Consider the following 13,141-nt stretch of genomic DNA (forward strand, 5'->3'; position numbering starts at 1 on the left):
AGAGAAAGGAAAGAAAGCGAAGAAAGAGAACACTGAAAAAAAAGAAAAGAGATGGAGAGAAAAGAAAACTCTGATAAAACTATTTCAGCCATAAAAATTGAACTTTGAACCAACAAGCATATGTGAGGATTGGAGTTGGCGAAGGGAAGAACCATGGCGTATCTTACTTCTTCGTGACCGTATTTACTGGAACATCATCGTCAAGCTTGCCTCTACCTCTATGAAGGGAAAAATCCCCAAAACACGAACTTTTTTCAAAAATATTTTGTACCTGCTGTAAATATTTCAAATTTTATTTGTCAAGATATTTTTAATTATTGAAAAAGTGTTTTTTCAGTTGTTTAATTTATTGTAAATATGAAAATTTTTTCCCGAGTCTAGATATTTTTTATTCATTACAGACATTTCATGTTCTTTTCCAGTTCTTTTTGTTGTCAATACTTCGTTCTTTTTGTTGTAAATATTAACTTTTTCGGTTCGGATTTTTTCAAGACCATTGTAAATACCATTTTCAATAAATTATTATTGGCGAAAAACCCAATGTCTTGCTTTTTGGTGCGGTTGTGTCTTGTCTTAATGCTGCAAAGATGTTCTCGATCTGTTACCATGGTAACATGTTTTTTGTGTAACTTTATTTTTACCTCCTATTAGACCACACACCAGACCATGTTCACATTTGAAAGGCTTTTCACCCGTATGTAATGCGCGAAACGTCGATCACAGATATCGCACTTGAATGGTTTTTCTCCCGTGTGCAAACGGGTGTGAGTTTTCAGACCTCCCGCTTGGTTGAACGACCGTTTGCAAACTGTGCACGAGTATGGCCGTTCCCCTGTATGGATTCGCATGTGAATCTTAAGGGCTGACTGGCGGGAGTATATCTTTTGACAGAAATTACACCTATGAGATTTTGGTGATTTTTTCTGCTGCCTGACTGCATCTTTAAATTCCCTCGCTTCTTTTTGGTCTTGATAAGGTGCCTTCTCTTGGACACTAGGAACATGATTTATTTTTCTCGGTACTTCCTCGTAAACAGGGTTTTCCTCTTGAGGCACGTGTTTTGGCATCACTAACAGGTTAGCTGCGCGAGACATGTACTGAACATCTGGATACTGTGGGGTTGTTTCCCTGGTAACAGATGGAATAGGCGCCTGGCAGCCCATTCCTCGAGGAAGCTGTACGTTAGACACGTAATCTGACGTGTACTCCACAGGGTTAGGGTCAGGACGCGCATGGCTGTTTGAAGAAACGAATTGAACATCCCTGATTCGCTTGAAGGGCTCTGGCGCGGTGGACACTGCCAGTTCATCATGGGTGCAAATTCAGGCTCGAGAAACGGGGCAAACTGCGCCGCCACGTCGAGTGTAGATACAGGAAAGTAGGGAAAGAGATTAGGGTCTATTGCTCCAGCAGGCAATGGCAAAGAAAACCTGTCTTGTCTTCTTTGACCTACGGAGCTGAGAGTTTCGTTGTAATTTACACCATAGGTCGAAGTTGATCCATTGTGTGTTTCAAATTCAGGTAGCCCCAAAGCTTCATTGGGAGGCATTAGAAAGTCTCCGTGAGAAGCACTGTTCCAAATATCACAGTTTGGCAAGGTGAAAGTCACAGGACATAGAAGCCGACGTTGTCTCTACTTGGTATTCCATTGGAGGACTTGGAGAAGGCCGGGAGTAATCTGTGAAAATTACAGTGGGATACTGCTTTGAACAAACCTATTAAAAAAAGGTAAGAATTAAGAAACAAGCAAATAAACAAAAAGGTTTCGCTATGGACGTTATTTCCACAATACCTGGAACTATAAATGTCGTCGCGAGGCACGAAAAGACTTTAATTTATTTCTGCTTTCGCTGATTTGCGCTCCGTTTTAATTTTGAAGCGGAGAGGGTGTTGGAATCTGTCGGTTACACAATTAACAGTGTAAGCGTTGCAGCGCCACCAGTTTCGACGGTCTCATATTACAAACACGATTTCGTCCAAATTACTTTAAAAATGGAGTTTCAAGAGTTTGACATGTGGAGGGATTACCTCAGTCTAATCAACGTGATTCAAGACCATTCTAATCAACCTAACCGATCTAACCCACCGGCAACTAACCAATCTAACGAACTAACGAACGAACAGCGTACCCAGGCAAGACAGTTCCAAATGATGCTGTGGGAGTTCATTCAGGGCTCCCGCCGCAAGAATTGAAAGGTTAGCGCGTTCTGTGAAAACAGTTATTACATATTGCTTACATGTTGACCACTTTTTTCGACAAACACGTAATAACATTTTAGTGATAATATTTATTAAATGGTGCAAAATAATTCAGAAACCAAACTGTGCATTTAGTTCGGCTCTTTTGGGTCTAGTTCATGCTCTTCGCCCGAGTTGTTATCCACGTGTACTTGCAGAGATCTTTTCAAGTTACTTTAACGGGGAGGGTGATTAGGTTCGCAGATCAACGGATTTGGCTCGAAAAACTGCTCGGATTTCGATATATTTTACGGATTGGCAGATTTTGAACATTAAGCGGATCACGGATTTCTTCAATATCTCAACAAGTCAAGTGTCCGTTTTGTTATAATTGGTTCTGGATGACAATATAAGTTTATAATAATCTTAAGAGTCAAGTTAGAGCTGAGTGTTGGTTTTTGTGTTTAATGAATGATCGAGCTATCTTTCCAATTAAATCTTTCGCGGTCCTTTATCGACTCGAGTACTTTGTGAGACGAGTGGATCTGAATGTCACTGAGAAGAGAAAATTTTAGTTGGGCTACCCACGAAAATGTAGTGACAAAGCATTTTTTATTGTTCTCGATTGTGATGTTATTCAGTTCAAAGTGGCTACTTCATAGTTTTCCTAGTGGGCTGAAAATGCCTACAGATGTGATTAGGAGATCGTTCACAAGTTGTGCCTTGAACGTTCCAGTTGACGGTTCACTCATATCACAAACTAATTACTGCTATTTCTTTTGTTGTTATTATTTAGCTGCGAATGGATGTCTTGCAAGTGGTGTGCTTGTGTTTGGTTTTCCTTTGTTTTTTTGGCGTTTGCGCCCTTATTTTTTTTTCTTTATCGGATGTATAGTAAAGTAGTTGTTTTGAAGAGGCAGCTTCGGGAAGCGTTAGGGGAGCGGGACACGCTGTCTTGGCACCGCGACAGTCTGATACGGCAAAGGGATCGCGCGTATCGGCTGCGAGACTTTGCCGTATCGCGACTGAACCGTGCCGAGCAGCGGTATCGCACACTGGTGTGGGTTCTAAATGTGGAGCCTACTCCAGTAGAGAAGGAGGGTGGGGAAGATGAAGGGTTCGCTTCGTTGGAGGAATAGGCTTGCCTTACCTCTAGCGGGCATTTTATTCTAAGTGTCAGCCGTAGTGGCGGATCCAAAATGCCGTATAAAGCAAATTATAAAAAAATATACATACGTATATCAGAATAAAGAATTAATTTCTGATAAAATTCATCCCCTCAGCTTCATGACTGACACTTAGACTAAAGGATGCCCGAATGTCCAAATTTATTTATTTCTAAACATTTTTTGACAGTTTCCTAACCAAAAACCAAAAAGAGATTAAAATCTACAAAAAATAAAAGGCGTTTGGGCACTTCATCTTCCTCTCCCTCCCTTAATCCCCCTCCCTTTCTTTTCTCCCTTCCTTTTTTTTTTCGATTATTTTGACTTAATTCTTTGCTACTTGCTCATTTTGTTTGTTTATTTATTTATTTATTTATATCTCTCTATTTTCTTATTTACTTACGTACGTATTTATTTATTTATTTTCTATGTCTTTCTTTCTTTCCCTCCTTTAATTTACTTTGTTTTATAAATTCAATTATTTTTATTTGTTCGTTTCTACATTACTACACTCACTAGCTTGTTCACATCATCTATTATTCTTTATTATTTATTTCTCTTCTTCTTCTGTTTGTTTCTTCCTGTCTTCCACTTCAAAACACTACTTTGCCTCTCCTTCAAAGAAACATTTATCTTTTTGCCGTTTCATTTAGGTTCATGAAAAATCAAAGAGACGGTAAAATGAAAAACAAAATGGTGAAAATTTTAAAGATAAAAACATGAAAAGTAAAACGAGAAACTAGAAAAGAAAAGAAAACTCTGTTGGATAACGATTTTAGCCATAGATTGTCTTTTAACTAAAACTGTATGGATAAGCAAAACGAGAACGAAACAAAGCACTTCCACTGCAGTACCATATGCAGACTTGACCTGAGAGGACACCCTACAAACAGACAAAGGGACAAAATATGCAGAAAGGTCGCCCTGAAGGACTCTGTCAATACAGTATAGAGGTACCATTGAATTGTGGACCAAGAAGCATCTATAAGGAATGGAGTGATAAGGTGATGAGAAAAGAAAGAGAAAGGAAAGAAAGCGAAGAAAGAGAACACTGAAAAAAAAGAAAAGAGATGGAGAGAAAAGAAAACTCTGATAAAACTATTTCAGCCATAAAAATTGAACTTTGAACCAACAAGCATATGTGAGGATTGGAGTTGGCGAAGGGAAGAACCATGGCGTATCTTACTTCTTCGTGACCGTATTTACTGGAACATCATCGTCAAGCTTGCCTCTACCTCTATGAAGGGAAAAATCCCCAAAACACGAACTTTTTTCAAAAATATTTTGTACCTGCTGTAAATATTTCAAATTTTATTTGTCAAGATATTTTTAATTATTGAAAAAGTGTTTTTTCAGTTGTTTAATTTATTGTAAATATGAAAATTTTTTCCCGAGTCTAGATATTTTTTATTCATTACAGACATTTCATGTTCTTTTCCAGTTCTTTTTGTTGTCAATACTTCGTTCTTTTTGTTGTAAATATTAACTTTTTCGGTTCGGATTTTTTCAAGACCATTGTAAATACCATTTTCAATAAATTATTATTGGCGAAAAACCCAATGTCTTGCTTTTTGGTGCGGTTGTGTCTTGTCTTAATGCTGCAAAGATGTTCTCGATCTGTTACCATGGTAACATGTTTTTTGTGTAACTTTATTTTTACCTCCTATTAGACCACACACCAGACCATGTTCACATTTGAAAGGCTTTTCACCCGTATGTAATGCGCGAAACGTCGATCACAGATATCGCACTTGAATGGTTTTTCTCCCGTGTGCAAACGGGTGTGAGTTTTCAGACCTCCCGCTTGGTTGAACGACCGTTTGCAAACTGTGCACGAGTATGGCCGTTCCCCTGTATGGATTCGCATGTGAATCTTAAGGGCTGACTGGCGGGAGTATATCTTTTGACAGAAATTACACCTATGAGATTTTGGTGATTTTTTCTGCTGCCTGACTGCATCTTTAAATTCCCTCGCTTCTTTTTGGTCTTGATAAGGTGCCTTCTCTTGGACACTAGGAACATGATTTATTTTTCTCGGTACTTCCTCGTAAACAGGGTTTTCCTCTTGAGGCACGTGTTTTGGCATCACTAACAGGTTAGCTGCGCGAGACATGTACTGAACATCTGGATACTGTGGGGTTGTTTCCCTGGTAACAGATGGAATAGGCGCCTGGCAGCCCATTCCTCGAGGAAGCTGTACGTTAGACACGTAATCTGACGTGTACTCCACAGGGTTAGGGTCAGGACGCGCATGGCTGTTTGAAGAAACGAATTGAACATCCCTGATTCGCTTGAAGGGCTCTGGCGCGGTGGACACTGCCAGTTCATCATGGGTGCAAATTCAGGCTCGAGAAACGGGGCAAACTGCGCCGCCACGTCGAGTGTAGATACAGGAAAGTAGGGAAAGAGATTAGGGTCTATTGCTCCAGCAGGCAATGGCAAAGAAAACCTGTCTTGTCTTCTTTGACCTACGGAGCTGAGAGTTTCGTTGTAATTTACACCATAGGTCGAAGTTGATCCATTGTGTGTTTCAAATTCAGGTAGCCCCAAAGCTTCATTGGGAGGCATTAGAAAGTCTCCGTGAGAAGCACTGTTCCAAATATCACAGTTTGGCAAGGTGAAAGTCACAGGACATAGAAGCCGACGTTGTCTCTACTTGGTATTCCATTGGAGGACTTGGAGAAGGCCGGGAGTAATCTGTGAAAATTACAGTGGGATACTGCTTTGAACAAACCTATTAAAAAAAGGTAAGAATTAAGAAACAAGCAAATAAACAAAAAGGTTTCGCTATGGACGTTATTTCCACAATACCTGGAACTATAAATGTCGTCGCGAGGCACGAAAAGACTTTAATTTATTTCTGCTTTCGCTGATTTGCGCTCCGTTTTAATTTTGAAGCGGAGAGGGTGTTGGAATCTGTCGGTTACACAATTAACAGTGTAAGCGTTGCAGCGCCACCAGTTTCGACGGTCTCATATTACAAACACGATTTCGTCCAAATTACTTTAAAAATGGAGTTTCAAGAGTTTGACATGTGGAGGGATTACCTCAGTCTAATCAACGTGATTCAAGACCATTCTAATCAACCTAACCGATCTAACCCACCGGCAACTAACCAATCTAACGAACTAACGAACGAACAGCGTACCCAGGCAAGACAGTTCCAAATGATGCTGTGGGAGTTCATTCAGGGCTCCCGCCGCAAGAATTGAAAGGTTAGCGCGTTCTGTGAAAACAGTTATTACATATTGCTTACATGTTGACCACTTTTTTCGACAAACACGTAATAACATTTTAGTGATAATATTTATTAAATGGTGCAAAATAATTCAGAAACCAAACTGTGCATTTAGTTCGGCTCTTTTGGGTCTAGTTCATGCTCTTCGCCCGAGTTGTTATCCACGTGTACTTGCAGAGATCTTTTCAAGTTACTTTAACGGGGAGGGTGATTAGGTTCGCAGATCAACGGATTTGGCTCGAAAAACTGCTCGGATTTCGATATATTTTACGGATTGGCAGATTTTGAACATTAAGCGGATCACGGATTTCTTCAATATCTCAACAAGTCAAGTGTCCGTTTTGTTATAATTGGTTCTGGATGACAATATAAGTTTATAATAATCTTAAGAGTCAAGTTAGAGCTGAGTGTTGGTTTTTGTGTTTAATGAATGATCGAGCTATCTTTCCAATTAAATCTTTCGCGGTCCTTTATCGACTCGAGTACTTTGTGAGACGAGTGGATCTGAATGTCACTGAGAAGAGAAAATTTTAGTTGGGCTACCCACGAAAATGTAGTGACAAAGCATTTTTTATTGTTCTCGATTGTGATGTTATTCAGTTCAAAGTGGCTACTTCATAGTTTTCCTAGTGGGCTGAAAATGCCTACAGATGTGATTAGGAGATCGTTCACAAGTTGTGCCTTGAACGTTCCAGTTGACGGTTCACTCATATCACAAACTAATTACTGCTATTTCTTTTGTTGTTATTATTTAGCTGCGAATGGATGTCTTGCAAGTGGTGTGCTTGTGTTTGGTTTTCCTTTGTTTTTTTGGCGTTTGCGCCCTTATTTTTTTTTCTTTATCGGATGTATAGTAAAGTAGTTGTTTTGAAGAGGCAGCTTCGGGAAGCGTTAGGGGAGCGGGACACGCTGTCTTGGCACCGCGACAGTCTGATACGGCAAAGGGATCGCGCGTATCGGCTGCGAGACTTTGCCGTATCGCGACTGAACCGTGCCGAGCAGCGGTATCGCACACTGGTGTGGGTTCTAAATGTGGAGCCTACTCCAGTAGAGAAGGAGGGTGGGGAAGATGAAGGGTTCGCTTCGTTGGAGGAATAGGCTTGCCTTACCTCTAGCGGGCATTTTATTCTAAGTGTCAGCCGTAGTGGCGGATCCAAAATGCCGTATAAAGCAAATTATAAAAAAATATACATACGTATATCAGAATAAAGAATTAATTTCTGATAAAATTCATCCCCTCAGCTTCATGACTGACACTTAGACTAAAGGATGCCCGAATGTCCAAATTTATTTATTTCTAAACATTTTTTGACAGTTTCCTAACCAAAAACCAAAAAGAGATTAAAATCTACAAAAAATAAAAGGCGTTTGGGCACTTCATCTTCCTCTCCCTCCCTTAATCCCCCTCCCTTTCTTTTCTCCCTTCCTTTTTTTTTTCGATTATTTTGACTTAATTCTTTGCTACTTGCTCATTTTGTTTGTTTATTTATTTATTTATTTATATCTCTCTATTTTCTTATTTACTTACGTACGTATTTATTTATTTATTTTCTATGTCTTTCTTTCTTTCCCTCCTTTAATTTACTTTGTTTTATAAATTCAATTATTTTTATTTGTTCGTTTCTACATTACTACACTCACTAGCTTGTTCACATCATCTATTATTCTTTATTATTTATTTCTCTTCTTCTTCTGTTTGTTTCTTCCTGTCTTCCACTTCAAAACACTACTTTGCCTCTCCTTCAAAGAAACATTTATCTTTTTGCCGTTTCATTTAGGTTCATGAAAAATCAAAGAGACGGTAAAATGAAAAACAAAATGGTGAAAAGTTTAAAGATAAAAACATGAAAAGTAAAACGAGAAACTAGAAAAGAAAAGAAAACTCTGTTGGATAACGATTTTAGCCATAGATTGTCTTTTAACTAAAACTGTATGGATAAGCAAAACGAGAACGAAACAAAGCACTTCCACTGCAGTACCATATGCAGACTTGACCTGAGAGGACACCCTACAAACAGACAAAGGGACAAAATATGCAGAAAGGTCGCCCTGAAGGACTCTGTCAATACAGTATAGAGGTACCATTGAATTGTGGACCAAGAAGCATCTATAAGGAATGGAGTGATAAGGTGATGAGAAAAGAAAGAGAAAGGAAAGAAAGCGAAGAAAGAGAACACTGAAAAAAAAGAAAAGAGATGGAGAGAAAAGAAAACTCTGATAAAACTATTTCAGCCATAAAAATTGAACTTTGAACCAACAAGCATATGTGAGGATTGGAGTTGGCGAAGGGAAGAACCATGGCGTATCTTACTTCTTCGTGACCGTATTTACTGGAACATCATCGTCAAGCTTGCCTCTACCTCTATGAAGGGAAAAATCCCCAAAACACGAACTTTTTTCAAAAATATTTTGTACCTGCTGTAAATATTTCAAATTTTATTTGTCAAGATATTTTTAATTATTGAAAAAGTGTTTTTTCAGTTGTTTAATTTATTGTAAATATGAAAATTTTTTCCCGAGTCTAGATATTTTTTATTCATTACAGACATTTCATGTTCTTTTCCAGTTCTTTTTGTTGTCAATACTTCGTTCTTTTTGTTGTAAATATTAACTTTTTCGGTTCGGATTTTTTCAAGACCATTGTAAATACCATTTTCAATAAATTATTATTGGCGAAAAACCCAATGTCTTGCTTTTTGGTGCGGTTGTGTCTTGTCTTAATGCTGCAAAGATGTTCTCGATCTGTTACCATGGTAACATGTTTTTTGTGTAACTTTATTTTTACCTCCTATTAGACCACACACCAGACCATGTTCACATTTGAAAGGCTTTTCACCCGTATGTAATGCGCGAAACGTCGATCACAGATATCGCACTTGAATGGTTTTTCTCCTGTGTGCAAACGGGTGTGAGTTTTCAGACCTCCCGCTTGGTTGAACGACCGTTTGCAAACTGTGCACGAGTATGGCCGTTCCCCTGTATGGATTCGCATGTGAATCTTAAGGGCTGACTGGCGGGAGTATATCTTTTGACAGAAATTACACCTATGAGATTTTGGTGATTTTTTCTGCTGCCTGACTGCATCTTTAAATTCCCTCGCTTCTTTTTGGTCTTGATAAGGTGCCTTCTCTTGGACACTAGGAACATGATTTATTTTTCTCGGTACTTCCTCGTAAACAGGGTTTTCCTCTTGAGGCACGTGTTTTGGCATCACTAACAGGTTAGCTGCGCGAGACATGTACTGAACATCTGGATACTGTGGGGTTGTTTCCCTGGTAACAGATGGAATAGGCGCCTGGCAGCCCATTCCTCGAGGAAGCTGTACGTTAGACACGTAATCTGACGTGTACTCCACAGGGTTAGTCTCAGGACGCATGGCTGTTTGAAGAAACGAATTGAACATCCCTGATTCGCTTGAAGGGCTCTGGCGCGGTGGACACTGCCAGTTCATCATGGGTGCAAATTCAGGCTCGAGAAACGGGGCAAACTGCGCCGCCACGTCGAGTGTAGATACAGGAAAGTAGGGAAAGAGATTAGGGTCTATTGCTCCAGCAGGCAATGGCAAAGAAAACCTGTCTTGTCTTCTTTGACCTACGGAGCTGAGAGTTTCGTTGTAATTTACACCATAGGTCGAAGTTGAGCCATTGTGTGTTTCAAATTCAGGTAGCCCCAAAGCTTCATTGGGAGGCATTAGAAAGTCTCCGTGAGAAGCACTGTTCCAAATATCACAGTTTGGCAAGGTGAAAGTCACAGGACATAGAAGCCGACGTTGTCTCTACTTGGTATTCCATTGGAGGACTTGGAGAAGGCCGGGAGTAATCTGTGAAAATTACAGTGGGATACTGCTTTGAACAAACCTATTAAAAAAAGGTAAGAATTAAGAAACAAGAAAATAAACAAAAAGGTTTCGCTATGGACGTTATTTCCACAATGCCTGGAACTATAAATGTCGTCGCGAGGCATGAAAAGACTTTAATTTATTTCTGCTTTCGCTGATTTGCGCTCCGTTTTAATTTTGAAGCGGAGAGGGTGTTGGAATCTGTCGGTTACACAATTAACAGTGTAAGCGTTGCAGCGCCACCAGTTTCGACGGTCTCATATTACAAACACGATTTCGTCCAAATTACTTTAAAAATGGAGTTTCAAGAGTTTGACATGTGGAGGGATTACCTCAGTCTAATCAACGTGATTCAAGACCATTCTAATCAACCTAACCGATCTAACCCACCGGCAACTAACCAATCTAACGAACTAACGAACGAACAGCGTACCCAGGCAAGACAGTTCCAAATGATGCTGTGGGAGTTCATTCAGGGCTCCCGCCGCAAGAATTGAAAGGTTAGCGCGTTCTGTGAAAACAGTTATTACATATTGCTTACATGTTGACCACTTTTTTCGACAAACACGTAATAACATTTTAGTGATAATATTTATTAAATGGTGCAAAGTAATTCAGAAACCAAACTGTGCATTTAGTTCGGCTCTTTTGGGTCTAGTTCATGCTCTTCGCCCGAGTTGTTATCCACGTGTACTTGCAGAGATCTTTTCAAGTTACTTTAACGGGGAGGGTGATTAGGTTCGCAGATCAACGGATTTGGCTCGAAAAACTGCTCGGATTTCGATATATTTTACGGATTGGCAGATTTTGAACATTAAGCGGATCACGGATTTCTTCAATATCTCAACAAGTCAAGTGTCCGTTTTGTTATAATTGGTTCTGGATGACAATATAAGTTTATAATAATCTTAAGAGTCAAGTTAGAGCTGAGTGTTGGTTTTTGTGTTTAATGAATGATCGAGCTATCTTTCCAATTAAATCTTTCGCGGTCCTTTATCGACTCGAGTACTTTGTGAGACGAGTGGATCTGAATGTCACTGAGAAGAGAAAATTTTAGTTGGGCTACCCACGAAAATGTAGTGACAAAGCATTTTTTATTGTTCTCGATTGTGATGTTATTCAGTTCAAAGTGGCTACTTCATAGTTTTCCTAGTGGGCTGAAAATGCCTACAGATGTGATTAGGAGATCGTTCACAAGTTGTGCCTTGAACGTTCCAGTTGACGGTTCACTCATATCACAAACTAATTACTGCTATTTCTTTTGTTGTTATTATTTAGCTGCGAATGGATGTCTTGCAAGTGGTGTGCTTGTGTTTGGTTTTCCTTTGTTTTTTTGGCGTTTGCGCCCTTATTTTTTTTTCTTTATCGGATGTATAGTAAAGTAGTTGTTTTGAAGAGGCAGCTTCGGGAAGCGTTAGGGGAGCGGGACACGCTGTCTTGGCACCGCGACAGTCTGATACGGCAAAGGGATCGCGCGTATCGGCTGCGAGACTTTGCCGTATCGCGACTGAACCGTGCCGAGCAGCGGTATCGCACACTGGTGTGGGTTCTAAATGTGGAGCCTACTCCAGTAGAGAAGGAGGGTGGGGAAGATGAAGGGTTCGCTTCGTTGGAGGAATAGGCTTGCCTTACCTCTAGCGGGCATTTTATTCTAAGTGTCAGCCGTAGTGGCGGATCCAAAATGCCGTATAAAGCAAATTATAAAAAAATATACATACGTATATCAGAATAAAGAATTAATTTCTGATAAAATTCATCCCCTCAGCTTCATGACTGACACTTAGACTAAAGGATGCCCGAATGTCCAAATTTATTTATTTCTAAACATTTTTTGACAGTTTCCTAACCAAAAACCAAAAAGAGATTAAAATCTACAAAAAATAAAAGGCGTTTGGGCACTTCATCTTCCTCTCCCTCCCTTAATCCCCCTCCCTTTCTTTTCTCCCTTCCTTTTTTTTTTCGATTATTTTGACTTAATTCTTTGCTACTTGCTCATTTTGTTTGTTTATTTATTTATTTATTTATATCTCTCTATTTTCTTATTTACTTACGTACGTATTTATTTATTTATTTTCTATGTCTTTCTTTCTTTCCCTCCTTTAATTTACTTTGTTTTATAAATTCAATTATTTTTATTTGTTCGTTTCTACATTACTACACTCACTAGCTTGTTCACATCATCTATTATTCTTTATTATTTATTTCTCTTCTTCTTCTGTTTGTTTCTTCCTGTCTTCCACTTCAAAACACTACTTTGCCTCTCCTTCAAAGAAACATTTATCTTTTTGCCGTTTCATTTAGGTTCATGAAAAATCAAAGAGACGGTAAAATGAAAAACAAAATGGTGAAAAGTTTAAAGATAAAAACATGAAAAGTAAAACGAGAAACTAGAAAAGAAAAGAAAACTCTGTTGGATAACGATTTTAGCCATAGATTGTCTTTTAACTAAAACTGTATGGATAAGCAAAACGAGAACGAAACAAAGCACTTCCACTGCAGTACCATATGCAGACTTGACCTGAGAGGACACCCTACAAACAGACAAAGGGACAAAATATGCAGAAAGGTCGCCCTGAAGGACTCTGTCAATACAGTATAGAGGTACCATTGAATTGTGGACCAAGAAGCATCTATAAGGAATGGAGTGATAAGGTGATGAGAAAAGAAAGAGAAAGGAAAGAAAGCGAAGAAAGAGAACACTGAAAAAAAAGAAAAGAGATG

This window comes from Pavona decussata, unplaced genomic scaffold (genome assembly GCF_977016875.1).
Source record: "Pavona decussata unplaced genomic scaffold, jaPavDecu1.1 SCAFFOLD_156, whole genome shotgun sequence".
Lineage (NCBI taxonomy): Eukaryota > Metazoa > Cnidaria > Anthozoa > Scleractinia > Agariciidae > Pavona > Pavona decussata.